At 40.8% G+C, this 27,545-nt stretch overlaps 1 protein-coding gene across 2 annotated transcripts in view; it reads left to right on the top strand.

The window, feature by feature from the left end:
* Nucleotides 1-1,391: 1,391 nt before the first annotated feature.
* Nucleotides 1,392-27,545, top strand: part of PIP5K1B (phosphatidylinositol-4-phosphate 5-kinase, type I, beta) — a 297,381-nt gene continuing 271,227 nt past the window's right edge. For both annotated transcript variants that reach the window (XM_012641625.1, XM_012641624.1), the window contains exon 1: nucleotides 1,392-1,715. The gene's annotated coding sequence lies outside the window, so the exon portion shown is untranslated. The remainder of the gene's footprint in view (nucleotides 1,716-27,545) is intronic.

The following is a 27,545-nucleotide window of genomic DNA, read 5'->3' as shown; positions in this document are numbered from 1 at the left end:
AAACCAGACCTAGGGTCCTAAACAGATGACACCCTAAATCTCCCAGTAATGGCCAGACACATCTGGAGGAAGTAGGCTGGGAAAATAGCTGAAGAATAATAATTTGCCAATTATACCTCAGTAAAGTTGAAAAACAAGAACAATAGATATTTGCATTATAAAGGAATTACTGTACTTGAGTCCAGGCTGATATTAAACCATAACAAACTCATCAAAACTGGGGGGCGGGGGGAGCGGGGTGGTGGTGAGAGATACAAAGGAATTACAAAACTGAAAGGAAGTGTGCATTTGCAGAGAACTAAGGGAGTATCCTTTCAAACAGCAATTCACTTTGGCTCACCAAGCCAGCGATGTCTGAGGATAAGGATCATGAATTGTTGGTCTTCCCCAGACACAAGGTGTCCCACGTTTTCCATCAGTGTGTGTTTGTTTTGTTTTGTTAAAGAAGGGTAAGGTGGGAGGAAATGATGAGGCTGAGAAATACCACTTGCTTGGATTCAGCTGGGAGGGACCCGCTACATTTCGGTTCCCATTAAGTGAATTTAGCTTTAGCTTCCATGACAGCATTTCCCCAAAGGAGTCCTTTAGGTCTGGTCCCTACCCTCTTTGCAGCTAGACTGACATCGCAAGTGCCCCCAGCCCACCCAGAGCTATCAGTAGGATTTGGCCCCCACCCGTATCACACTCCAGCCTTCTCTCTCCTAGGACCCCCTGGCCGGCCTGCCTACCCCTACCTGCTGGGTAGGTCTTACTTCCAGGGTACACCTGCTGACCTTAGAAGGGGAGCAACTGTCGCCTTGGAATCCTGGCCTGTCCCTTCCTGGTTAACCCGGGCGCTTAAGTGCGGGCTTCATCGCAAGCAGAGTCCAGCGGGCAGGCGATCAGCGTAGCCGAGTTCAGCGGCCTGAGCAAGCGGGACGCCCTATCCCTAACGCAGCCCTGTTGCCCGGGGCTTCAAAACCCTGACAACAGCCGGGAACCCCTAGACTAGCCCTGCAGGAACCGGCCAATTCTAGGGGCCCGTCCCAAGCCCGCTCTCTGTCCTGGGCGAGCGGCAGCTGGACAGGGCGCCCCGTCCCCCCGCACCGACCGCAGGCTCCAGCCGCAGCTGCCGGTGCTGCAAACCGGTCTGGCTTCCCTGCAGGGCGTGCGGGGATGGAGCAAGGGGGTGGAGAGAAAGGGGGAAGAGCCTGGCGGCCGGCGGGCGGGGCCTGCAGCCTCCCCGAGCCGCGGCCGCCGCCGCGCAGCCCGCTGTCTCTGCGCCTCGCTCCGACTCCGAGGCGCACTGCCGAGCCCGGAGGGCGCCGCTGCTCCTCGGCCTCCGGTCCCCGAACGCGCCGCGGCGAGGCTGCGGAGCCGCTCCGAGTTGCTGGGGCTTGGTCTGCCGCTCGCTGCTCCGTCTGGCCGGAGGACTGGCGGGGAAGGAAGGGGAAAGCGGGGACACACACACCCGCCGCGGCGCGCGCGCATTGCACACTCGCAGCCGCGCGCCCCCGCCGAGGCGCGTCCGGGGCGAGTTTGGCCCCGCGGCGCGGGCCCCGGCACCTGCCCGCCCCGGGGGCTGCCCCCCAGCCCGGCCCCGCCCCGCCGCCCGTCCCGCCTCTCGCCCGCACTGCTCTCCCATCGCCGGGGGGAAGCAACAACGTCCCGATAACTTGCAGACTGTGGCGCAACTGGTCTCGACAGCGCTGGCACCCGAATGCTGCCCGGGTGAGGTAAGTTTCCTGCGCGTCCCCGGCCCCTCCCCCCAGACCCTGCTTAGGGGCTGGCGCTTGGGGGCTCTGTGCCTCTGATGAATCCTGGCGGTCTCTCTACTCTTCCACTTTGCCTGTCCGCGTCGTGCTAGGGGTGACGTGCAAGGGGCTCTCGTGGCTACCGAAGCGGGACCCTTCGTAGCGCTGTGCCACAGCTGCGCGCTCCCAGCGGGCACCCACCCGCTCATCACCCCGATTCCTCGGGCCGCAGTGACACTCGGAGATCACTCTGGATTCACTTAAACGGGAGCCGCCTCCCCTTTTCCGGGGAAGCTGCAGAGTTTGGCAGCAGAAGGGGAGGTCTCCCCACCAGCCTCCCCCGGTACTAAACAGCGGCGAACTTGTTAGGCGCCTCTGGGCTCTCAAGAGGGGCTTGCGAGACGGTGTTCTGCTCCTTTCTGGCTCTGGAGCCGGGTTGAACAGGTGCGGTATGGTTTCAGCCTAAATGCAGCAACAGACTTCTGCGTTTCCCAGGCTCTCTCCCCTAGCCCAGTCAACCTGACGCTTCAACATCTGGGCCGGGGGGTGGGAGTGTGGGGGCATTGGAGAAGGAGAATGCCCAGGTTTGATTTGCCCTGCCGGTGCCAGCAGTCGCCAGAACAGAAAACAACAGATGTCTGCTTATCTTTCATCTATGCAGATGAGCATGTTGTCGTTGCTTATCTCCCCCCGTTCCCCCGCCCCCCAGCTCGCTTGTCTCTGGTGCCCCGCATGGTTGGGTAGAAACCTCTTCCAGAGAAGTTGGTTGGGTAGGTTGATGAATTCTGTCATCTGATCTTCTGAAATCAGGACTCCGAACAAGGAAATGCTAGTTACTCTGATGCTTTTTAAAGGGAGTGTGTTGCAGACCAAAATAACACCCACCACCACCACTACTACTGCCTCTCTATGGCACTGTCAGACTGCTGGGGGCCCTAGATCTAAGGTGAATAACGCTTAGGGGACCAGTGGTACGTCAGAATGCGTTCATCCCGTGCAAGGAAGAAGTGGTGTATGCATCAGTACTTCTGAGTGTGGAACCCTTTTGTCCCTCTGACGAAGCATCTACCCAGAGACTTCTTCCTTGTTCTGTGCAGAGGCTGAAGTGTTCTGCAGTTGTTGGAGTGGAGAAAAGCCAAAGGGTTGGTTTCATTAGGACTCTAATGTGATGAAGTAGAATAGTGTTCATGGAAGCTTTGCTAGCGTATTCCCAGCTGAAAGGAGACCCTGGAAAAAACCTTTCCCCAAATCCAAGCCAGCAGGAGGTGAAGTGATCCTATGTATGATCACTTAGCAGAGGGAGATGGTGGGTTCTGAGTACAGTACTGAGTGCAGAGACCTATGAGGGCTGATGAGAAAGGTGGTAAGTCTGAGACTGATGTATGATGACCTCTTACTTGAGAAGGAAAACTCTAAAGCACTGAATGATACAAACACGTTACCTTTTTGTCCAAATTATGATGACTAGAGAAATTTAATAATAATACCTTACATTTGCATCAGTGTCTTGCAGTCCGCAAATGATTTTCAATATTCTCCCTTAATTCCAACCATTTCTAAGGGAGGTAGGGCAAAAATCATTTACCACATAGTCACAGAAGGAACATGAGGCTCACAGATTCAGGGATTTAACAAGTGGCTGGTATTAGAGTCACAGCCAGGTTTTCTGTCATAACCCAGTGCCTGTTCTGTACTTGTATAATGTTTTTAAAAAAACTGCCAGAGTTCTTCTGCATTTATTGTGGTCTGCACAGTCTCACCATGGATTACTGTGCACATTTTATGGATGAGGAAACTGAGGTTTAGACAAGTGATGAGCGTTTTCCGTGGTGTCACTTCTAATTTAATGGTGTTTACAATACTGGAACTCAGATCTCCTGGTGTCCAGTCCATCGCTTTGTGTCTTCTGCCATCCTTCCACTTCTGAGGGCAGCGAGGACACATCACGGACACTGCAATACACTAGGGACTGTTAAGCCTGCGGGCTGGCGATCCGGGTTCTAGTTCTGGCACTGTATTTGGCTAACCGACCTGGGCCAAATCGTATCACCTCCAAGTCTCAAGTCTCTTACATATCAAACAAAAAGTTCATGTTAAATTATGTTTCTTCTTTCCAGCTTTAGCATTCTATAATGTTTACCAATGTATTTGTAATTCAGTGTTACCATTTCCTTTAGGGGAAGGAAAGCTTTTTACCCAATATCAACTGAGAGATTTAGCTAATTACCCACACCAACTTTAATTTACTCCTTCCCACTTTCACGACCTATCACTTAATCAAGGGAAAGAAAATCACAAGTGCGCTTTAGCTTAGCATCTAGAGTATATTGTTTAGTATTACTACTTGACTCGAAAATCTTGTGAGGGGCTGAAGTACTCTGCAGTATAATACGTGTCCGGGTTTGTTTGAATATTCTGAAAGGAAACTTGTACCTTTTTTTCTTTTTTTAGCTTTGTGATTTGCATACAGTAAGTACTCAATAAATAGCTGTTGAATTAAGGAAGGAGGTGAATGAAGTCATTCATAAGGAAAACAGATGCTGTCAAACATAGAAAGCGTCTCACCATGTAGATTCCCAACACATAAGATAATTTGCCGACGGGGTGTACCTCCTGAAGCTGGCAGGTACAGGAGCCCATTGTCGCTCTCTTTCCTGAATGTGTCATATAAAGAAGAGTTTTTCTTTCTCCCTGTGGACAATAGACTCATGTATGTCATGCTCTTTTGCTCCCCACCCCCTTAGTTGTTAGTAAGTGTAACTGGCTAAGAGATACCTTCTTAAAAATTGACTTGTCCCATTTTATGAAAGGGTATGTCTTGCCATGGAGAAACCAACCACTCTTTTTTTTAAAAAAAAAAATAGGTATTGAGTAAATTTCAGCAGATCCTAATACTGGCTCGTGGTTTCAGAGGGGGAACCTAATTAACAAAACCAACCTAGTTTCTGTTCCCTTTAACAATATTCTTCTCTTTTCACTCTTCCTGCCTGTATACAGACAAGTAGTGTTCTTATGTTTGAAAGAATGAAGACAAAGAATACAATGGATCTTAACTACTATTAACAGATCTGCAATTTATATTGAGAATTGAGGTCCATTTTCTTCTGATAAAGAATTCAAATATTAACTTGTTTAGGGACTCACACCTTTTAAAGATAAGAAAACTGAAACTTAGGTGAATCGATTTCCTTGTCATCACACAGATCATAGCAGAAAGCCAGGGCGAATGTGGAATTCTTAAGAAGGTTCATATTCAAGGAAGTACCAGGAGTTCTATGGTGAGGGTACAGTTTTGACTTTCAGAAATGATACAGGATTAATAGAAAACTTATGTTTACTATAATTATTATGGAGTCAGGACATTTTCAAATGGCTTAGTATTTGTATTTTAAGATTTTCTTGTCCAAGCAGATGCCGTTAATGAGAAAATGTTTGACTGTTTTTATCTATTGACCATGATTCTCTTGGCTTATATACATCAGTAGACTCAGAATTAATACTTTGCTCCAAGCAGTGCTTGGAGAGAAGAAACTATTTGAATAGAAACACAAACGTATGCTGGTTTTCTAAGCTTCTCTTCCTGGTAAATAAAGCCAGAAGCCAAAGGTGGCCCTGCATACAGCTGGGAAAGTCATAAACATGTATACATTTAATTTGCATTTGTATTTTGCCTGTACTTCTGTTAAATAATGAGTCAGAACATTTAATATCCTGGAAAAATAATTTTTTTTTCCTGTGGCCAGAGAGCTTTCATTAGAGTTATTCTGTAAAACATCAAGTCCTAAATGTATTTGTTGCTGAAACATGTTCTCTTTGTATCAAGTGCATTAACTGGAGTTGCAAGGAGTCCTTTTATTTTTTTAGAAGCTGCCCAGTTAGAACTGTACATTATGTAGCTCCATTGTTCATTTGTGGTCTTATCTGTGGAGCAGGATGTGTTACTTTCTTCTAGATGCCAGGGAAATCAGGGAAGGAGAAAACCTAGACTTTTATTTAGTTTTTTTTTTCATTTTTAAAATTAATTTTAATCTATTGATGAAATTTTTGAGGTACCCTGTTGTAAACAATCAGCTACCATTGACAAAGAATTTGATTCAGTCAGGTTTCTTTCCATATAAAAGATTAGGCCAGGGAAAACAGGCTTGATTTAATACATTCTATTCTCAATTATGTCTACTCCCGCATAGCTTCATCAGAGGTGTATAAGGAAATGATCACACAGGAAAGTATAGGAATACTGCCCAAATTAGATTACTCGTGGGAAGATTTGAAACAGATAGTGATTGGGATAAGGCTGCCTGTTCAGTCAGCTGACAGTACCTTGGCATTATCATTTTAAGTTAAAACAAACTTGCAGTTGAATGAACAACCAAATTAAGTGGGTGTTCTTGTAACAAGTCTTCTATATGTATGGTTTAGGGACTGAATAAACAATGGGTATGTATTTAATAATATGTTTTGGGTAGTTTACACAATGGGTGAACAATAAGTTCTTGAGACTCTCTAATACTTTTAGAAAATCAGTTGTAATTGATTTATATACAATGAAATATAAAACGTTGGGTGTTTAGTATTGCTCCCAGGTTAAAAAATGCATGTGTATGTCTTTCAGTGGAGGTTCAGGCAAGGGTTGGAATTTTGCAGTGCTAAGGGCCTACAGAGTATAATTACCTTGAATTGGAACTAAAGTTCAGAGACAGGACTGTAGAAAGTCCATTTATTTTGTAAGAAGGAAAGTGATATTTAAAATCTTCACCATCCAGTAATGCTGAGCAAGAGGTTTGGGGAGAAGGATAAAGTTATAGCTAGCTGTAAAAATGTGTTTATTTGCTTCATAGACAGACTGGCATAAGAAATGCAATGGATCCAACATGTTGTATAGTGGGTTTTTAACATACATGGTACACAGTTTTTTTTCTTTTTCTTTTTTTAAACCATGCCTACCATCATGCTCTCTGGATCACTTGGTCATACGTTTGGTGATAAAATAGGGAAACAACAATAGTAGCAGCAACTGAAAAGCAATACTCTGACCTCCTTGAGGAAACAGTGAACACATAGGTGTTCAGCAAATATTTGTCAATGGAAAAGGTTAGGCATCACATTTTATTTATATTTGTATTCTTGGAACTTAGCACTGTGTCTGGCAAATGGTGAGGATTTAATAAATGTGTACTGAACAATTTATGCATCCAAATGAATATTACTCTTCAAAATCTTGGGATGTTCCATAATTATTCAAATGATTCTGTTATTTTCCAAACCATTTGTCTTTCAGGCAGGCTGGTAGACACTCATTTCAATAGTTCGTAATGGTCCTTTTTTCTTAAATCATAAATGGTATTTATTCACTAGACTCCAACCTTTTTTTAACCAACATGCCTAGGAATAATTTTTTATTATTTCTCTTCTTTAGGAGAAAAACAAATACTAAATGTGTTCTATTTTTCTTTAAAAGTATCCAATAACCATATTTTTAAAGCACACACAGTGGCTTAATGGTTAGTTTGGTTCAGGGTACAGAGATAAGAATGGACTTTAAGCTTCTCTAAGTTAATCAGCTTAAATATCACCTCCTCCTGCAGCCTTTTCAGATCATCTAACCTAAAGGGGACCTTCCCATGTGCTTTGTTCACTTATCACAATGGATACGTACTCATTTGTGTATTTCACTTGTTTTTCTGTCACCTTATGCCCTAACTCGCACTCAACCCAAGATTATAAACTCCTTGAGGGCAGAAGTCATGTTTCTTTAACAGTGTTTTTGTAGTGTTTGGCACAAAGTGGGTGCCAGGCTTGATTTTGTACATTCTATATTTAAACGAATGTAAATATAGAAATGAATGAGTGAATCAGTAAGTCCTATCCATCCTGCCAAGATGACATGGGCTACCATTGAGGTCGCCCAAGCTGAATCAGTCCAGCTGTGAAGACAGTGCTTACATGTTAGCTGTGACATCACCATTAAAATGATGAAGAGCCCTTCAGGATGAGGAAACACTTGTTTAGGTGCGTAAATTCTGTCATGATTATGAATGAAGCATTATCTTTATTTAAAGAGTGATTCCTTTTATTTAACTCAAAAATCAATGGTAGCAAACAAATTAGTGGAAATTATCAAGCACAAAACGAAATATTCCAGAATTGTTAAAATGGCCTCCCAAAGTACCTAAATCGTAAACATTAGTTCCTAATTAAGACACTTTAGTGTTAATGGACAAGGCAAATCCTATGATGTCACATAAAGTTTTGCAACCTCAGCTTGTTTTTCCTTCGTTTGCTATATCAATAGTGCAATATCATAGAAGAAGCCAAGGCAGTGGTTCTCAAAGTGTGATCTTTGGACCAATAGCATTATATGAGAACTTGTTAAAAATGCAAATTCTCATTCTCCACCCTAGGCCAACTGAATTGAAAACTGTGGGGATGGAGTTAGCAATCTGAGTGTCAACAGGCCTCCAGGTGATTCTAATCCACACTCAGTACTGAGAGTAAATGTTCCATGTGTTGACTGAAGTATAAGCCTCCTGAAGTGTTCCGAATTCCCAGGTGAATCTAGGGGTGCATAGAGAAGGTGCTGTCTGCCTGCTCCATCAGAAATACGAAGGGAGAAATGAAAAATTCTCCCTCTGCCAGTCTTGGCTTTTCTTAGAAGCTGTGTGGATCGCAAGAGAACAGATTCTTGTGACTGGACTGGGTATGTAGAACGTTACATAGTATATAAAAAAGCTTTTAATAGTTACTGCTAAGTGATGAGGTATCCCAGGACTGGGAGATGGTTCGGGGTTTGTGGGCAATGAGGGGTATGATGGTAGCTCCACGCATGACTTCTGTTGGGTTTTGCTTCGACACCAGGTGGAGGAAAGATTCCAAGAGCTAGCGGTTGTCTAGGAAGAGGAACCAGTGGTTTTCTGACAATTCTCAGGCTAGTTCAAGTCAGTTCAGTGCACTAGATATCGATGGACCCCTCGGCCAAGGACAGTACCAGGTACTATGATGTATACAAAAAAATATAAACATGGTCCTGGCTGTCGAGGAGGCTGACTGTGCTAAGAACTTACTCTATTTTAGTCCTTCTCAAGTTCTGTTCCTTTTCATCACCATGTGTCTACAAGGTGGGCTGCAGCATCCTTACTGTAAAAAAAGGAAGTGGAGACCTAGTCATGTTAGTCGTAACTTACACAGAACCAGTAAGGGATGGTGCTAAGGTTCCAGCCCTGGCTTTTATGATTTTAAAGCCCATACTCTATCTCTGTTTCATGCTGTAGCACCTCAAACTGTAATTTTGCAACAAGAGGTTTAAAAAGGAGAACATAAAGTGAATGTAAAATTTGTATTTCCAACCCAAGTCTCTCTCTGAACTCTAGATTGTGTAATTGACGTTGCACTTGGATTTCACAGAGCCACCTCAAATTGTACATGTCCTAAAACAGAATCACGATCTTTCTTCTCCGTACCTGAGACTCTTGCAGGATTCCCAGCTCTGTGGTGGACGCTGCTAGCCATCAAGTAGCACAAGCAGAAACTTGGGAGCCATCCTTGGCTCCATCCTTTCTACACACGGTATCTAATTCGTCACCAGTGTCTATTGATTTTGCTCCCTGAATATCTCCCCCTTCCGTCTGCTCCTCATCACTTCTGCTGATTCTGTCCTAGCCCAGCTTCTTATCTAGCTGTGGGACTGGTCTCCTGAGTCCACTCTGGCTCTCCTCTGATCCACTGTGCATACTGCAGCCAGAGTGCTTAAGGGGGCTAAGAGGATTGGAAGCCCTGCTTGCTGGATCTTTCCTTTCTGCACCCAGCCAAGCCTTCATGGAAGCAGACAGATTCTGGCCCCAGGGCTCTCCACCTCCGTGGCCTTTTGAGCTCCTGCAAGCCTCTGAGGACTTGTTCTTCCAAGTAGCATTCTACTCTGATGCTTTGGCTCTTCTGGAGTACAGTGAGATCCAGATCATGACTACAGTTGGCTGCTCTTAAAGGTACAAGAAGAAATCCCCAGGGTGGCCCTAGGGACTTGCTCAATCCCACCCCAAATACCAAGTTTTTACAGTGCTCCGGGAATCCCCAAGGTACACTCACTCATTCTAACATGGAACTAAAAACTGTTCCACCACCACAATTACTTATACCCTGGGCCTGAGTGTCCTCCCAACATCACATCTGTAGCTACTGTAGCAGAGAAATGTTCCACCTGTGGGCTGGGGGTAAAATCAAACCCTCTTTCGAAAGGTGCCTGTTTCTGACCCTTGACTGTGGCTTATCCTGGCAGCTTTGGGGCAAGACCCAGGGGTTGCTTTGCATATCCGGTGAGGTTTTGAAGAAGCGTGGCTTGAAATCATTCTCTCTGTCGTTTCTTGTGATAGAAACCAGTTGGAACAGGTGGAGGAAAACTTCCTGACCTAGGGGTGAGAGTGGAGGGGTGCTGGAGAGAGAGAAACACAGGAATCGGCCTCAGTCTCTCCAGTAGCCTCCCTTTGTGCCTGGAGTAAAGATCCAGGTCGTTGATGTGGCCCTGCCCAGCCTGGGTACTGCTGTCCCTCCAGCCTCAGGCCCGCCACTCTACCCAGCTATGTAACCGCTGCCAGCTCCAGACGCTCGGTGCAGCACACATGTTGCTCCCTCTGGAGTGGTTTTCCCATTGGCTGACCATGCTTCAGGTCAGCTCTAAGGTTACTTCTGAAAGGAGACCTTCAGCACCTACCCCTAGTCTAGGACAGGGCCAGCAGTTTGCTCTCCAGGGAGGATTCAATGCTGTGATTACTTGACTCATTCCATCTCTCCCACCAGGCCCCAAGCATCAGGGCCCACTGATCCCCAGCAGTCAGATAGTGCTGACACATGCATTATTTTCTTGAATAAATAAGTACATGGATGTCAGTACCTTCACTTTAAAAAAAAAAAAAAATCCTTCTTGTAAATTTCCAGTGAAGAAAGGAGATGCACAGAGATGGTGAATGAATCACCTCTTATGGCTGATCCTGTCTGTGGACTTTCAATGTTCTTGACCACTGCCTAATTCCACAGCTGACACGATTAGCAGTTCTGTAATGGTAGCTGCAGTTATTACCCAAGAAAGGTTACCCCAAAATCATCATCTAAAATAGTTCTGGAAGGATACCTGAGATACTGGTATCCTTGTTTGCTTCTGGGGAGGCAAACCGACTAGCCGGAGGGTAGGAATGGGAGGCTTTTCTTCACATGCCTCTTGTACTTCTGAATTTTGAACTAGATGTGTGGATTACTTATTTAAAAAATAAAAATAAAAGTAAAAGTAAAAGGAGGGAAGGTATAAAACGGGATGTGAAGGAATGGGAATGATTGTTATTTAGGGAAAAGAAGATGGAGGTGCAATTGAAGGGAGTTTGCGCTAAAAAAATTCTTGTCTTCAAGGATACAGCCAGTTATCCTGGATTGCTGTGTATATCTACAGAGGTTTATGTGGCTTCTACTTAAAAGAGATTCCACACAGTGTAACTTGACTTAAAGAAGTTTGCCTGACCTCTCTCATCACAAATTATTACATTTAATCCAAATATAAGGGTTAATATAGCCTAATTATTTAAGAGCAGAGGCCAGACACAGTGGCTCACACCTGTAATCCCAGTGCTTTGGGAGGCTGAGGCAGGAGGATCGCTTTAGGCCAGGAGTTTGAGACCAGCCTTGGCAATACAGCGAGACTCTGTCTCTACAAAAAATAAAAAATTCGCTGAGCATAGTGGCACGTGCCTGTAGTCCCAGCTACTCGGGAGGCTGAGGCAGGAGGATTGCTTGAGCCCAGGAGTTCGAGGTTATAGTGAGCTGTGATTGCACCACTACACTCCAGCCTGGTCAAAAGAGTGAGAGCAAGGCCCTGTCTCTAAATAATAATGATAATGAAAGAGCAAAGCAGTTGTTAAGGAAGGAGTTAGATAGAGGCTAAAGCATTCTTTTTGAGATCTAGATATCTTTAGGATAGAATAGGAGACAGGATGGTAAGCATATAGAAACTGGTTAATATAACTTGGCCTGACTTAAGCTTGTATTTGATCTTTGCACATCTTTTTAGTTAGTCACACTTTAACTATACATAAAAGACAAATACCAAGTTATCATTGTCAATTCAGGCTGCTATAACAAAATACCATAGACTGGGTGGCTCATAAACAACAGAAATTTATTTCTTATAGTTCTGGAGGCTGGAAGTCTGAGAGCAGGATGCCAGCATGGCCAGGTTCTGGTGAGCCCCCAGTGAGGTTTCAGATGGCCAACTTCTCATTGTATCCTCATTACAGCTGAAAGAAGGAGAAAGAGCTCTCTGGGGTCCCTTTTATAAGGGCACTAATCCCATTCATGAGATCTCCACCCCTGACCTAATCACCTCCTAAAGACCCCACCTCCTAATACCATCACCTTGGGAGTTAGAATTTCAGTATGAATTTTGGGGGGACAAAACATTCAGACCATTGGATAACCCTTTATGGTCCAGTCAACGCCCTGTATGAAACACATTCTACATTGAAACCCAATACATACATCAACATATAAATAACAAACATAACCAAAACAAAGGTTTCATGAAACAATACTTAACCATACTACATGAAATGTGCTCCATTATTTTCTATATTCCCTTCCACCTCCAGTCTCCACTACACATTGGTCATGAGCTGTGGAATTGATTTTCCTCCCCGTTAAAGGGCAGAAACCTGCAACTCAGAAAGCATGGATCGAATCTTCGATCCCCTCCAGTGCTGCCTGTGGTCTGTGCTCAACCCACAGGTGGAGGAGCTGCGTGACTCCACATCCAGTGCTCTTTCCACTCCTATGGAACCACAGCGATCGTGAGTTAACGATGCCCTAAAGTCACCCTCTGCAAAGTTTTAATTTCTGTTTCAAGAAGACTGGGTGAAACTTGGAGGGTAGGCATGTGATAGAACTTGGAGATGGAGAAAGTGACTCATCCAGCCTCCTTGTCTATCATACAGGGTAGATAAGTTTTAATAATGAAACATGGCCTTTAACCTGGGACATTTCTATATTTTTTCATATAGCGCTCACCCTAAAGTTCATACTAATTTATTTAGTATGAGAACCTAAATACTGTTTAAAAAAAAAAAAAAAAAAACCCAAAAAACTGACTTTAGAAATATGTCAAGAACAACTTGGCAGTGTCTTTTTTTTTTCTTCCCAAAATTCATTCAGACATCAAGCCTGCTCATTTTAATTGGCTGCTCAAGTGCAAAATGAAAGGGGCTCAAAACAGGGAACTCTTGGCTACCCAGAACCTTTGGGCAGGATGTTTTACTTCTAGAATAAATTTCCTGATTGCTTGCTCCTTTGAGTCCCAACATTTATTATGGCCAAGTTTTATACAGAAAATTTTCCCAAAGTTGTCAGACATTTCCCTGATCCTATAAAAGATTATACAGAACAGAATGTGTCTTTTATGCTGTAATAAAGTGATAGATTTAGGATTCATTCAAGGATGCAAGGCTCTTTGCCTTTGCACCAAGTAGCCCTGCTTTGCTATTTTCAAAAATCTTGTCTGCTTTTGCTTGATTTTTTTTTTTTTTTTTTTTTTTTTTTTTTTTTTTTTTTTTTTTTGGCCCTGTTACTGTGGCTTTCAGCAGTGAGGCCCTTCACTCATTGTTTGCTGTTGGGAATCTGTTGTGATCTTGGGAACCAGATAACCATATTGTCTGAATTGTGTTTCCCAAATAGACTCATATTATCCATGGAAATTAAATTTTTTTAAAAGGAAAAAAAGTAATTGTTGAGGGAGAGCTTCAAGAGTTCTATTTGTAAAGCAAGCAAGCTTTAGTTCTTTCTTGTTCATTTAGTTCATAGGCCAATAAAGAGCATGTTTTTCTTCCATCCTGTTTTCGGGTTGTTCAAATAAAGTGCTATCTTTTCAGACAGAGATAGGCATGGTTTCTTCTTCTTTATTTTTATAAAATATTTATAATGTGTTTACATTATGATCTACAGAAAGATATCATAGACTTTTTCATTTAACTTACACATAGTGGTAATTTATGGGCATTTTGGTGACAGTTTCATTTGCAATGTTTCATGCCTTTAGAGGTTATAGATTACCAAAAGTATTTCTCTTTCCCTTGGAAAAATTGCTTAGAAAACTTCTCAAATTTTCCTGATTTTCATCTTCCATTGGCAAATAAAGTTTAACACCTGCAATGAAACACATAAGGTGAATAATGAAAAATTAACTTATTTTTAAAGAGTGATGTGAACCCAACTGTTCTTAGGGCTTGTAAATTCATTATCTGGAAACAAAAAAACAATGGTGTCATTGCTTTGACAAGCTATATTTAAATGATGCCCTTTTGTTGTTTTTTTCCCAAGACATGTAGTTTAGACAGAGCCCTGAAGATTATGAAAACTGGAACAAATGGGAAATCAGTCTCTCATGCTAAGGGTTAAGAAAGAAACATGACTCTTGTTTATGTTTGTTTATAGAAGACAGAATGGAAATTCAGCTTTTAAGATTTAGTGTACAGTCGGGCTTCATTATTTAGTTTAGCAGTTTCGCAGAAACTCCCTCTCCTACGTGACAATTTATAATGTAAACATGATGCATCATTTCATTTTGTGCAAACTTTATACAAGGAGTAGTCATTTCCACATATGTCAAAAGATTTCTGGAGGCATTTTAGAACTGAATCTTAAGTATCCTACACGTGCGCCTGGAAGCTTTCGAGATAGATGATCAACACATCTTGACATTACATTTTTATTTATTTCTTTATCTATCTGCTTCCTCGCTGAAATGTAAAGTTTCACAAGGGCAAGAACTTTGTTCTGTTTACTCCCACATCCACAGCACCTAGAACAGTGCCTAGCACGAAGACGGCTGCGATGACCATTTGTTGAATGGATGAATGAATTCATTCTGAAGCTATATAAATGAATTTTTAAGCTATAACTGTTTTTTCTTCAACTTCCTAGCTCCTCCTTCCTTTGAAAAATTTCTGCAATCTAGCTTCTGCCTTACCACTGCTTCAAGTTCCTTTCCGAAGGAGCAGCTTTGTTTGTTGTCATATTTTAGTCTTCTTTCATTCTCTTGCTTTTTTGGCCTGTTCCATTTAGAACAATTTAATAACATCATGCCCCTCTTTCTATCAGCCACTCATCTGCTCTTGTGATTCCAAAGCCTTACCTCTGTGAAAAATACCTCTATTACAAAATCTATACTCGCAGCTGTGCTGTCACCTTTTTAAAAATGCAGTCTGTCTCCCTTCCCAAATTCTAAGTTTTCATCAAAGATACCCTCATTCTTTTTACCTACCTTTGAAATTTTAGCAATCTTTTTACTTTGCTCATCTCTATGTCTCTGCAGCTCCCAGTTTTAAAAAAATGTTCTCCTCTGTTCTCACCTCTGTTTCCTGTACTGATGCCTCTCACCTGTTGTAGCAGTTTCCCAAATGACTTCCATCCTTCCTTTCTACCCCCTTTCATCAATTATAATAGCTGCTTTCAGACGTTATAATTTTGTCACTGCCATGCTCAGAAATCCATAGAAGCTTTACTGTGTCTGAAATCTAAATGTTTTAGTTTGGTCCGTAGGACCATTCACAGTCTGGTCCTAGTTGCCATTGATCATCGTCATCATCATCGTCGTCATTGTCATCATCATAGTTTTTGTGGTAGAGCAGTGACAGCAGCTACCTTTTCTTAAGCTCTTACTCTGTTTCGGGCACAGCACATAAGAAGGCATGAACTCATAAAGCTTCCTAGTGTGTTTTTGGAGCCGTAGAGTGTGATAATGGGCAGGGTGGGTATGGGTGGAAGGTGATAGGGCTGGAGAAGTGTGTTGGGGCCGGCCCATTTTGTCATCTTGTCAGCTATGCTAAGGAGTTTGAACTTTTCTTCTATAGGCAATGAGGAAACAACTAGGAGAGTTTCATGGGCAAGTGATGAGCTCATATTTTATTTCATATCAGCAACATGAGCTGTAGTTTGGGAGATGAATTAGAAGAGTAAGAGACCGGAAACAGGGAGACAACTAATTACCGGAGAGATGATGAGGGTCTGAATTAAGGTAGTGAGGACAGGGAAGAATGAGCAGATTTGACATTTAGGAGGGAGAGTTTCTAGGACTTGGTGACCACCTGGATATGAGTTTAGGGGAATAGTAGAAGATGATGATTCTCTGGCTTTTGGCTTGAGTGGCTGGAGAGATTGGGGAATAGTGCTCAACACAAGGAATACTGAGAAGAGGCAGCATCTATGTGGTGGCAGAGACAGGGGACTGATGACGAGTCCTGTTTGGACATGCAGTTGAGATATCTGTGGGGTATCTAGGCAGAGTGTGGCTGTAAGGAGAGCAGTCCACGATGGAGATACTGGCTGTGTTACAGTCATATGCTCTGGGCAGTGATCCAAGCCATGGGAGTAGATGAGATTGAGATACCTGCAGGACAGTCAGGTGGAGAGTCTAGAAGGAAGCTGCTGCATATGAGTGTGGATGTAAGAAGAGAGACCACATCGGAGACACAGTATGATGAGCACTTGCCAGTGACTAGAGCCGTGGGATCAAATGGTGCTTCCCTGAAAGGGTTTGTACAAGAAGAGAGAACATCATCCCCAGATCTTCATTTGCAATTTTGTTTCTCCACACCTTGACTCATTCCCTTATTTCCTTACTGAATCTTCATCTCTTTTTTTCTCTGTTTAAGGAAATGGCATCAGATTTTCATGATAGCATACACATCCCACTGTTCTGGAAGGCCTCTCTGACCCTACTGATCCCCATGGCTGCTTCCCCGGAAGTGATTTCTCGAGCACACATTCTCTTTGGTGCTCTTGCTTTGGTGACTCTTTGGGAGTGCTCCCTCGAGGCTCAAGTTTCGTTTGTTCTCGGCTTATCTCTCCAAGCAGGCTCAGTCCTGACAGCAGGGACCATGTCTTGGTCTGCCTTGTCTTCTCCTCAGCCTAACGACTCCTTCTACACATCAATTGCTCCTACGACAGTGTTTTTTTCCATTTTTCTCTTTGGAGGTTCATATGCTGACCATATTGTAGTTATTTTTATTTCATTATTTATTTATTTACTTATTTTATGTTATATAATAGTTGTATATATGTTTGGGGTACATGTGATATTTTGATGCCTGTATACAATGTATAATGATCAAATCAGGGTAATTGGGATATACATCACCTCAAACATTTCTCTTTGTGTTGGGAACATTATAATTATTCTCTTCTAGCTATTCTGAAATATGCAATAAATTATTGTTAACTATAATTTCCCTACTGTACTATCAAATACTATTAATAGAACGTATTCCTTCTAACTGTATTTTTGTACCCCTTCACCAACTTCCATTCATCCCCTCCTACCTTGTTCCTTTCCCAGCCTCTGATAACCACCATTCCACTCTCTACCTCCATGAAATCCTCTTTTTAAGTTTCCCCATATAGGAGTGAGAACATGAAATATTTGTCTTTCTGTGCCTGACTTATTTCACTTAACATAATGACCTCTAGTTCCATCTATGTTGCTGCAAATGACAACATTTCATTCTTTTTTATGGCTGAATAATATTCAATTGTGCATATATACCACATTTTCTTTCTCCATTTATCTGTTGATGGATACTCAGGTTGCTTCCTTCTCTTGGCTGTTGTGAATAGTGCTGCAATAAACGTGGAGTGCAGATATCTCTTTGATATACTGATTTCCTTTCTTTTGGGTATACATCCAGCAGTGGGATTGCTGGATCAAATGGTAGTTCTATTTTTAGCTGTTTTAGTAACTTCCATACTGTTTTCCATAATGGCTATACTACTTTACATTCCCAGCAACAGTCTACAGGGGTCCCCCTTTCTCTGCATTCTTGGCGGCATTTGTTATTTTTTGTGTTTTTGATAGTAGCCATTCTAACTGGGGTGAGATGATATCTCATTGTGGTTTTGATTTGCATTTTCCTGGTTAATAATGTTGAGCATTTTTTCATGTATCTGTTGGCCATTTGTATGTCTTCATTTGAGAAATGGCTATTTAGGTCTTTTGCCCATTTTTTTAATCACATTATTTGTTTCTTTACTATTGAGTTGAGTTCCTTGTGTATTCTGATTATTAATCCCTTGTCAAATGGGGAGTTTGCAAGTATTTTCTTCCATTCTGTAGGTTGTCTCTTTACTTTGTTGGTTGTTTCCTTTGTTGGTGGTTTCCTTTGCTTTTTAGCTTTATGTTACCGCATTTGTCTATTTTTACTTTTGTTCCCTATGCTTTTGGGTCTAACTCAAAAAGTCTTTACCCAGACTAATGTCCTATAGCATTTTCCCAATGTTTTCTTTTTGTGTAGTTTCACATTTTCAGGCCTTACATTTAAGTCTTTAATGCATTTTGAGTTGGTTTTTATATATGGTGAAAGATGGGGATCTAGTTTCATTCTGCATATGGATACCCACTTTTCCCAGCACCATTTATTAAAGAGACTATCCTTTCCTCAGTGTATATTGTTGGCACCTTTGCCAAAAATGATTTGAGTGCATGGATTTCTTTCTGGGTCCTCTGTTCTGTTTCATTTGTCTACGTGTCTGTTTTTATGCCAATACCATATGATGTTTTGATTACTATAGCTTTCTAGTATAATTTGAGATCAGGTAGTGTGATGTCTCTAACTTTGTTCTTTTTGCTCAGGATTGCTTTAGCTATTCAAAGTCTTTTATGGTTTCATACAAATTTTGGTTTTTTTGTTTGCTTTCTTTTTTTCTATTTCTGTGAGGAATGTCACTGATATTGTGATAGGGATTGCATTTAATCAATAGATGGCTTTGGGTAGTATAGACATTTTAATAATAATAATTCTTCTAATCCATGAGCATGGGATATCTTTCCATTTTTTGTGTGCCTCTTCAATTTTTTTCATCAGTGTTGTATAGTTTTCCTTGTAGAGATATTTCACTTCTTTGTTTAAATTTATTCCTAGGTGTTTATTTTTTGTAGCTATTGTAAATGGGATTGCTCTCTTGATTTCATTTTCAGATTCATTGCTGTTAGCTTATGGAAAAACTATGGATTTTTGTATGTTGATTTTGTATCCTGCAACTTTATCGAATTTGTTTATTAGTTCTAAGGGTTTTTTGGTGGATTCTAGGTTTTTCTAAATATAGGATTGTGTCGTATGCAAACAAAGATAATTTGACTTCTTCCTTTCCATTGCCTAATTGCTGCGGCTAGGACTTCCAGTACTATGTTGAATAGAAGTGGTGAAAGTGGACCTCTTGTCTTATTCCAGATCTAAGTGGAAAGGCTTTTGATTTTTCCCCTGCTACTTCTTATTGATTATTTTTATTTTTCTTTAGAAGTATGAAAAAACAAGGTGAACAACTCAAAGTTCTATAAGGATTTGTATCAATTGATGTATCTCAAACTAAATTGAAAATGCTTGCTTAAAGTGTGTTTGTAGCTGGATGTTCTATTTCTCACTTAAAAAAAATTGAATTAGCAAAAAAGTATACAAAACCCAGTGCAGAATTTTGGTCATTTGTCATTCTCACTATTTTTAAACTCTGGAGGAAGAGAATGTATCTTTTGGCAGTTCCCCTACACCTACTATAGTTTTTGCAAGCCGAGTTTATCTCCTGGTTTCATTGGGTCAAACTTCCTGTGTTTTTAAGTGACATTTTGCATACATTTGTTCAAGCTGAATTTGGATGCAGTAAGAGCGCTCATCCGAGAAGCAAGGATTCTGACTCGTCCGGCCTCTCTGATAACACTTTGGTGACCTCTGGTCAAGTGGCTTGACTGCTTTTGTGCCTTTTTCTTTCCCCCATCTGTGAAATGAGAATCTATACATTGGCTCCTGACCTAGTTCAAAGGCACATTGTGAGGCCAAATGGAATGATGGCCTTTTAGGTCTTTAGAACAAAAGCATCACACACATTAGAGAATTTATTTCATAGGAATTGCAGAAAGAGGTCAGGCTCAGGGCAGCTACCTTTATAGCCCATGACTAAGCATATCTGAGTCAAGGGATCCCCATCAAGAAGAGTTCTCCTCTCCTGTCCCTGAGGCCAAAGACATGAGTGGGACACTTTGCTAAAGTCTAATGAGAGTTACAGAATTTATAGACACCCTCAACATGAATGAGGAGAGCAGCATGCTTTTATCTTTAAAAAGAGATGAATCCTGGATGTAGACGTTTATGGAAGAAAGCAAAACTCATGCTTACTTGTCAAAGAAAAAGAATGCTTGTGAATAGCAAATAATTCATATGATAATGTCCAAGCCAGGATGTGATGCTGCAAGTATTAAATAAGTTCATTGCTTATTCCATCTAGTCTGTATTGTATGTGGTTGTCAACTTATCACATCCTCCTGAGTGCCCAGTGCTCTATCTTGCATATGAAGATGATTAGTGTTTCATTTAGTGCTGCCTATTTAGATATGAGCAGCTCCTAGAAGTCATCTAGAAAGTGCTTTTAACACCTGTGGAATCTTTAAGTTTGTTTGAATTTAATTGGACATTCCTCAAATGCTAATGAAAACTTCAGTTACTAATAGAAATATTTTTAGTCTGGTGACCTATACCAAGTGACAGAGGGATCTGACTGGAGTTACTGATGTGGGTAATACCTGATCAAGAATGAGGGAAGCAGTAGAGCTTAACAGCATTGGCATAGGTGTCACAACGTTAGATCTGCAGTCATGATGTTGGATCATAATAAGAGACTGGAATCTTAATTCTTTACTTACCCTGGCAGTGAGCATAGTATCATATCATAGCCATATAGTTGCTGTTTTTGTTTTATTCCCTTAGAATCAGACTGTGGACTAAGCATGGCAGACTTGGTTATGATTGCAGGCTGTATTGCAAATGTTGGCAGCCTCAACAAAGTAAAAGTGTAGTTGGCAGGAGCTGGGACATAGAATCATAGAGGAGAGGGTAAAGTGCTAATATTCTCACCTCCTAAAACAGGGAAGTAAAATGTAATTGTTAAAAGTTGGGGACATTCCAGAATTGTTGTGCCCTCTGCATTCTCATCAGTAGCATATGAGAGTTTTAGTTGCTCCACGTCTTTGTGAACAGTTGGTACAATCGGTCTTTTTCAATTTACGCATTCTAATAGGCGGTCATGGTGACTCCCTGTAGTCTTAAATTGCATTTCTCAGATGGCTAATCACGTTGGGTATCCTTTCATGTGCCAATTTGCTAGCCTTATATGTTTTTTGGTAAGGCGCTAAACTGTTGTGTTAATTCTAATAAGTTTTTTGTAGCATGTATAGAATTTTTTTTTTTTACATAGACAATTGTATTGTTTGTGAATAAAGACAGTTTTGCTTCAAAACAGAAGTTGGCAAAAACACAAATGAAGACTTGAGTACTTAAAATTACAAAGGTGTTGAACAGAATGATACATCAAACTTTGGGAGGAGACCAGGACAGGGTGAGAAGAGTCCCTGATATGAATCAAGACCTAGAGATTTAAGCATGTTATCAACAGTTATGAAGATAACCATCAAGAGACCAAAACCGAAAATTTTAAGAACAGTTATCATGGAAGTGGTGGCAGGTATAGGAAAAGCAAGAGTTGGTTGCTCTTGCGAAGTCTTCTGTATCATTTGATATATTGCCTCGTACGTGCATTTCCTTGATAAAAATAAATTATTGGTATATTGGTAATTATAACGTAAAGATAAAAGTGACGTGAAGTAACTAAAATGAGTAGAGGATAAGAAGTGAATATTATAAAATAAGAAATATTGGGGAAATAGTCTACAATTGGAGAGTTGTAGAAAGGAAGGAGGGGCCTTAAAATGACAGTGCTGATGAGTACCTAGCACTGAGTGGGCTCTTACTACATTCTGGGTACTTTCTAAACAATAAACATGAATAACATGTTTAATAATCGCAGCAACCCATGGGGTAGGTATTATTATCACCATTTTATAAATGAGGAAACCAAGGAGCGGAGATATTCATGTTACTTGAGATCACACAGTTGGTTATTATAGCCAGCTGGCCCAGCTCCAGAGCCATCTCGTTACCTTTGACACTATGTTGTGTCTCACGGAAGGACGATGGGTGTGACACCCTACAGTGCAAACAGTGGGTGCTTCTTGATCCCAAGATGACTTGGCTTTTCTCTGAGGCCATCTCCTAAAGAGGTACTTAACCTTAGTTCATTTATGATTCAACAGGTATTTGAATGCCTGTTAATACAGTTCTAGGTACTAGGATTATTCCTTTCTAGTGGAGGAGGCCAGTGATAAAGGAAAATATTAACAAATATTAACTTGACACAAGATGCTATGGGGACAGATAAAGCAGGATAAGGACTAGAGTGATGGTAGCAGTGGTGGAGAGGTGTTACTTTAGAAAGGGAGGTGAGGGAAGTCCTCTCTGAAGAGGTGGCACGTGAACATTGTCTTGCTATAACAAAATGCCATAGATTGTCTGGCTTAAACCACAAAAATTTATTTCTCACAGTTCTGAAGACTGGGAAGTCCAAGATCAAGGTGCTGAAAGATCCAATGTTGAGTAAGGGCCTTCTTTATGGTTTGTAGATAGCCGTCTTCTTGTATCCTCATATGGCAGAGAGCAGAGAGAGAGGAAGCAAACTCTGTATGTCTCTTTTATGAGGGTACTAATCTTATTCATGAGGGCTCCACCCTCATAACCTAATGACCTCCCAAAAATCCCACCTCTTAAAACCATCACATTGGGGTAAGGATTCCAACATACGTATTTTGGGGAGGACACATTCAGTTCATAACAAAGAAAAGACCTACAAGTAGAGCAGCAAACTGTGAAGATACGGGGAAAAGCATTTCTGGCAGAAGGAATAGTAAGTGCAAAGTCCTGAGGCAGAGCTCGTGTGGCCTATTTGAGGTACTGGGAGGAAGCCAGCATGGCCAAAGCTGGGGAAGGTGAGGGAGGGGTAGTGCTTGGCGCCAAGGCAGGTAGAGCTTTATAAACCAGACGGTGACTTTGGATTTTATTCTTAGTGTGATGAGAAGCCATTAGTGAAGCCATTGAGTGAAGGGTGAGGATATCCAACAAGAACTCCCTGCTTCGTATCTCATGAAGAGACAGTATTTCAAGAAGAGTCTTAAAGCTATCAGTGATTTTGCTAATCAGTGAAGGTTTGAATAAATGAACTGCTAGGGAAGTCAAGTCTTCCATGAACAAGTGAAAGTGTTTGCATTCATTGTACTAATGTCTACTTTCCCTAAATGTGACTTATTAGCTGGGACAGTAGTTGAATTGTAGCTACACAGAAATGGTAATTCATGGCATGGTTACTAATTGCTTCCTATGTTTAATGATGTGATTATGTTCAACCATCATTTAAAAGTTGACTTTCTCAGTTATAAGGTAATAATTGCAAGAATACATTAGGCTACTGGTATATGGGGGGTGCATAAGGAGAGAGAAGCAATTTTGAGGAAAGGTTTAACTTGAATTTAAAATATTTGGATAAATGGAGACACTAAATATCCAAATATATTCATGTTCTTATAATATTTTTCTTATAAGAACTTTTTTGATTCACTTATTTGAAGCATATATTTTTTAAATCAATGATTATTGAAGAGTAAGAGTAAATTCTGAATTTCTGCTATCTAGGACAAAACATATCTTGGTTTATTTCTAGGAGATATAAAAAAAAACTCTAGTCTAATTTACTTATCCAAAATATAAAAGTAAAATGATTTCTTAAATGTACAACTATATTAAAACTTATATTAGAATCAATATAACTAAGATTTTTTAAAATGTAATGAAATAGGGAACATATCTATATCTATACACACATAAAGGGTAGTATCCAGAATATATAAGGCACATAATTATGTAACAACTAATCTTTATTTGGAGAAATGGCCAAAGATTGGGTATTATCATTTTTTTTATACATAAAATGGGCCAACATGTGCAAAAGTAGTCATCCATAGTAATGGTAAAAGAAATGCAACCTGAAGTAGCTGAGGTTAAAGAAATAAATTAAAATGATGAATTACAATGTTGGTATTACTGTGTAGAGCTGGATATTTGCAAATGATTGTTAGCATTAGAATTTGTGTATACTTCCTACCAGCAATATTTGACAAAAGGCATTTCACTGAACATACCCTTTGATCGAGTAGTTTTTTCAGGGGAAAAAAATCAAAGGAGAAAAAAAATCTTGTTAGAACAATGTTAATTATAATAATGAAAGGCTAAAAATAACTCCAATATCTAACATTTGGAGAAATGATTAAGCAAACTATAATAGCTCGTAACAATAGAATATTATTTGCAGATAAAATGCCATGGAGTAGTCTATTTAAAATTAAATGAAAAAAAATAGACACAATATTGTGAAAGACTGTTTCCAATCAAGATAAGGATGAGAAAGCATAGAATGCCTATATATAATTTGCTTTGATGATTTTGTTTACCTTTTTATTATATATTTGGTTATATATGAATATGATACGAACAATATAAGAAAATATAATTAATTCACTTAAAGGATATCATGGGATGTAGAAAATAATACACAAGGTCAACAAGATTTGGATCACCTGATACCAACAGCCGAGAACTAGAGTGCCAGTGAGACTCCACTCTATGTTTCCAGTAAAGGTGAGAATAAGGCAGTTGAAGAAATATTTCTAAAAACTAATTGAAACTAACAAAGATTCCCCAAAAGTAAGCCATAGCAGCTGATGAGATTTATTTTTAGATTGAAAAAATTGCTTTAAAGAAAGTTTTAGATCTGTTATCACAGCCTCATATCCAGTGACATTTTTAAAAATTTTCTATATAGAAACAAATTTCTCAATTCTTAACAGATATCACACTTTAATATCGTATACAACTAAATTCCAGAAAAGCAGAGACTTTCAGTAAAGCCCACAGGAATGATCGTAATGGAATTTGACCTGGGCTGTGTTAAGAAATAAAACGCTTGAGCTTGTCACACCAGGTTGTATTGGATCAGGACAATAAATTCCAAAGAATTCACTCGGTCCTTAAAATGGGTGGGTAGCCTTTAGGTAAATGCTAAGTACAAATACAAATCAACTAGTATGGAAACAGGGAAAGAATTAATGGATTTCATGATCATTTTGAACTTAGAATTTTGAATATAGTAGTCCAATATATCTCCTCTTTTCATGAGAAAGAATTACCCTGAAATGGGGCCAGACAGGTCAGTAGTTTCCTTGAAGTCTCAGTTGAAATCTGCTCCTCCTTACCGATCTTTCCATCATTAACAAGTAAACAGGTATGACTTCCATAATCACCACTGTCCAGGACAGGTGCCTTTAGCATGAGCCTGCGGATCCTCTTCAATATGTGTGATAATTTGGTTTCGAAAGTCACGTGTCATGTTTGAGTGCTACTTTAAAATCTTAGAGGTTGTTCTAGACCTCTTGATGTCTAAAAGTTGCCATATTTCACTTTAACATCGGTTTATGCATATCCCTTGCACAATGTGATTTCTGATATCCCTGATGACTGGATGTGTATGTTTGGAGGGGAAAAATGAGAAGAGGTGAAGTTGACACTGTGTTGTGTGCACTGGAGAGGATCAAGATGATCCAATCCCTTTGTCTTCCCAGCAAAGAACAGCCTCTAAAATGAGGCTAATGTTGACCACTTCAATGGATTATTGAGAGCGTTAACTGAGGTAAAGGAATGTGGTAGAAGGAGCTAAGTAAATGCTACTTCCTTTCATTTTTTATGTGCAAAGCATTTTGTAAGGTGGCAAGAGCAAAGGGGGTAACATTTAGAGTAAGGGGGTGGGTGGGGAAGCAATTGCAAAAACAAATGCATGGTTTTTGCCCTCAAGGAATTTGCAATAGATTGGAAAAGTCAGGCAAACACACTTAATTAGGGGAAGATAATGCAATTAAAAGAAAGGTGACAAAAGTGCTGAATGTGGCTGGAGTTAAGAGTAAAAGACAGCCTTAGGGTTCCAAATTAAGAGTAAAAGACAGCCTTAGGGTTCCAAATTAAGCCTCTGAGGTTGGAGAATGTGATGGTATCCGAATTTAAAGGCAGGTTAATGCACAAGGCAACTGCATGCTATGAAATTACTCTGAGAGAGACTTATACTTTAAAAAGTGATAAAATGTTAGAATTATGCTCTTTGTTTTTGAAAATTGCCTCTTGTTCACTGTATTTCAGGAAGTATTTCACAACAAGCAAACTGCAACCCTTTTTATGATGTGGGTGGAAGGAGGCGTAGGAAGCGATGGAGATGCTTGCAGCTCCTTCCGGCTGGTCTCTGTCTTCCAGGGAATCTTGGGCTCCACGGCAGTGCCTTTGGTGGGGCCGCTGTGAAGTAGTCCCAAGCTAGATTTGCTTGCTAGCAGCTCGTGAAGTCCTTCCTGCGATGCTGGAATAAATAGGGAGATGGAGGAGATAAGCATTTTATTTATACCTCTTCTCCGGGACTTATCACCTTTCAATGTGTATTTTCAGTTATTTGCAGGCGTGTCTTATCTTCCCTGTTGGATTGTAAATTCTTTGAGGGAGGAAGGGCCTCCTGTTTATTTTTAGTAAATAAAACTTTGTCGAAAGAAATTCCCTTTACTCCAAGTCTTGCTGACTTTGAATTACATGGATTGCTTTTTTGTTTCATTGTGCTGTTTGCAGAGTATCTGAAACTATATACAGTATTTATTTGGATTTTGGCATAGTTGGGATTCAAAGGAAATTCATTCCATTACCATTCCTAACCTATACTCTGCCAACATTAGGGATCAGCCACAGTGTATTTTAGAGTCTTCATCCGTATCACTTTGGAAACTCAGAATCATGGCCACCTACTCCTTATGAAAAGGAGGCGGCTCTGGTCTCATATCTGGTAGCTAAACCAGACACCTGGGTCTGGTAAATGGAAGATAGTGGGAGAGGAAAGAAAACGAATTGACACATCTAACAGACGTAGGGGAAGGCCAGTGTTTGTCTTGGGCATGGCTGTCTGGGAGAGCTCAGAGTTAAGTAGCAGTTGGCATGAGAGAATGGCAAGAACACAGCAGAGTGGAAAGGTCTACCTGGTTCTTAGGCAAAGCCAGGTGATTCTTGGTTGGATAGAATGGACATCACAATTGATTACTGGCACCGTGGTAGGCATCGTTTAACACGTTGACTGCCACACTGGAAAAAAAAATTTTTTTCCATGGGACCATCTGTGTTTTTTATGAAAATAGAATAAAAACTTTGAAAACAAAACAATCCTTCCTAATTTAATGAAAAATTTGTTATTTTTTATTGTTTTCTGTGCATGAGTTATATGCAACTTGAAAAATAGTTCTCGCGGCTTCCAAGCTGAAGAGACATGCGAGTTACACATGCTTCACGAGGCCCTCGGCTCAAAACTGGCGTGAGTTAAACACAACTCACATGGCAGTTGTGTTAAAAGCTCAAACTGTGGTAGTGGTGGTGTGTATGTGGGGTGGTGATGATGATGATGATGATGACGTGGTGGGTGGATGGAGCCTGTACCAATTTTGACGCTTCGCACCTTCTTCCTCATAATAGAAGAGAAAGTTATTTAATTTAGGTGTGGGCCACAGGGCGATTGTAAATACTCAGGTACTTGTGTAATCAAATTGGCGGTAACTTATTTTTAGAAATTCTCTAAGAAGCAGACCATCCAACCACAAAATTTCCAGTGGGAGGTGAGTGCTGGAGGGAAGCTTGCTGCTTGTATGTATGTGTGCGGTATGGCGCTGGGTGCTGGTTACTCCTCCAGTGTGTTGGCTTATCTCTGCCCAGTTATTAATACATCAGAGCGTGTAAGTGATCCAAACTATACCGTCTTACATATTCTGTTTTTCTCTGTTTGTTCATTTTGTGTCCT

This window comes from Propithecus coquereli, unplaced genomic scaffold (genome assembly GCF_000956105.1).
Source record: "Propithecus coquereli isolate 6110/MARCELLA unplaced genomic scaffold, Pcoq_1.0 Scaffold166, whole genome shotgun sequence".
NCBI lineage: Eukaryota > Metazoa > Chordata > Mammalia > Primates > Indriidae > Propithecus > Propithecus coquereli.
The sequence above is the reverse complement of the archived record's forward strand: the minus strand, read 5'-3'. Positions and strand labels throughout refer to the sequence as shown.